At 44.0% G+C, this 2,183-nt stretch overlaps 1 protein-coding gene across 2 annotated transcripts in view; it reads right to left on the bottom strand.

Annotated features, from left to right (window-relative positions):
• EPB41 (erythrocyte membrane protein band 4.1) overlaps positions 1–2,183 on the bottom strand; it is a 163,751-nt gene that overhangs the window by 127,386 nt on the left and 34,182 nt on the right. The gene's annotated exons all lie outside the window — the stretch shown is intronic.

Genomic DNA, 2,183 nt, shown 5'->3' with positions numbered 1-2,183 from the left:
GTAACTCCCTGCTCTCCATGTGTCAGTATATAATGCCTGCATCGGTAACTTTCACTCTCTGCATCTGAAGAAGTGAGGTTTTTACCCACGAAAGCTTATGCCCAAATAAATCTGTTAGTCTTTAAGGTGCCACCAGACTCCTTGTTGTTTTTGTAGATACAGACTAACACAGCTACCCCCCGATACTTAGATTTCTTATCATAGCTCTTCACCATGAATTTGAAAAACAATTTCGGCAAGCATTAGTCAATTCCCAGTAGAACACATCCAAACACTAACCTAACCCAGTGTACACATATAGGTTTATTATTCTTTTAGTTAATATAGGCTGGGCAAAAGTTCTCAAAACCTAACAGCAAATTTCAAGGGCATATCAGCACACACAGATGAACAGCAAAAATAGAATCACACATCCCTGTCCTCCAAAGCTCTGACTAGATTTTGCTAGTCAAGGTGAATCAATGGTCTTGCCACCATTTTAAAAGCTCAGTTTTTTGCATGATCATGTTCCAAGAAGGATCATTTCTGGTATGTTCTTTCTCTTGGGACTCCAACTTCTGGGATTCTTTCCAACAAAGATGTAAACAACATCCTAGTAAAAGGTTAACAGAGCAAACTCCTTTGTGGAAAACAAAGGTATAAAACAAATTTGTCTCTTCAAAGCAAATCCATTTAATGCAGAGGGTGTCAATCCATTATCCTGCATTTGAATATGGATCAGACAAAAGCCCTGCTTGATAACAATCTTCTAAACAGACACTACCCTGACACACTGCTAGCATGTTTAGCATATTGCAAGGAATCATAAGGAATTATGCTTTCCCTGTTTGGGTTTCTTGGTTTACAAATAAATATAGTTTCCTGAAGGACAACTCTATTTCAGGACTCACTTGTGATCTAAAATATCAGTACAGCATTTAGCTTCTAAAGATCACTGACACTTGTGTGCACAAGTACAGAATCTCATTTCATATGAGAATCTGCCTGTTATATCAAAGCATCTAGAGCATTGAAATGTCCTATGGTTTGAAGCCTCTTACTGTACAGCGATTCTTTGATCACTAATGACTGTATTTTAAGTGTGGTTGCTTACCATGGAAGTGGCATAAAATCTGAGGTACACATCTACTATAACTTTGATATTACATCAACTCATACAAATGCGATCATAATGCACAATAGCTGCAGTAATTATATATATTAGATGTAGACTAGGGGTAAAATTTTCAAAAGCACTCCAGTGACTTAGGAGTTTACATTACCTTTGAAAATTGGATTTGTGAGTTTAACCCTTTGATCACTAAAGCATTCAAAAATTAATCCCATGTGTAAGCTTTTTTTTTCTCCCCCTTCCCTTTTTTTTTTTTTTTTTTTTTTTTTAAAGCAGAGGTAATTTTCTTTGCAGGCATGGTTCATGCAAAACAGCTTCGGTAACAACAGTACCTGCTCCACCCTCACAACCTTCAATTCAACTCATCTACCAGGCCTGCATTGTTTTTGAAATCTCTTCCTCTCAGAGCTCAAACCATTGACGGATTGTGTTTTGGGATTTTTCAAACCTTTCTACCGCCATAGCTTCATTCCCACCATCCTCCTCCTGAATCTCCCAACCCACCTCCCTCGCACACAATAGACTCACTGAGGTTAGAGATAGGAAACACCTACTGATTCCGCGCATCCATCCCTCTGCCCAGGCAGGAAAGCCTCTCCTCCATAAAGGACGGGGCTGACATTAAATGGACACACACACAGCACATGATCTTGACCATCATCACCACCACCTCCTCCTCCTCCCTTAACATCTCGCATCCCACCATTTCTGCGCTCAGACAATTCCGGTCTCCTCTGGAGCCACCAATCTTCCCTCCCCCACGTCTCCAGGCCGCGCACCTTGCGATGGGCAGAGCTCGGACCCGGGCAAGGCAAAGACACGAACAGACCCTGCAGGGGGACCAGGCGCCCCGCTTTTCTAGGGACAGTCCCGATATTTGAGGCTTTTTCTTATATACAAGCCTATTACCCCCCCACCCACACCCCCGTCCTGACTGTTCACGCTTCCTGTCTGGTCACCCCCCAGACCCTGCCATGGAAGGCGCCCCCGCCTTCCCAGACACCCCACTGCCAGCTCCGTGCCCCCCCCCCCCCCCCCCCCCCCCCCCCCCCCCCCCCCCCCCCCCCCCCCC

The sequence above is a fragment of the Trachemys scripta genome, chromosome 20 (assembly GCF_013100865.1).
Source record: "Trachemys scripta elegans isolate TJP31775 chromosome 20, CAS_Tse_1.0, whole genome shotgun sequence".
NCBI lineage: Eukaryota > Metazoa > Chordata > Testudines > Emydidae > Trachemys > Trachemys scripta.
This window is presented reverse-complemented; position numbering and strand designations above follow the sequence as displayed.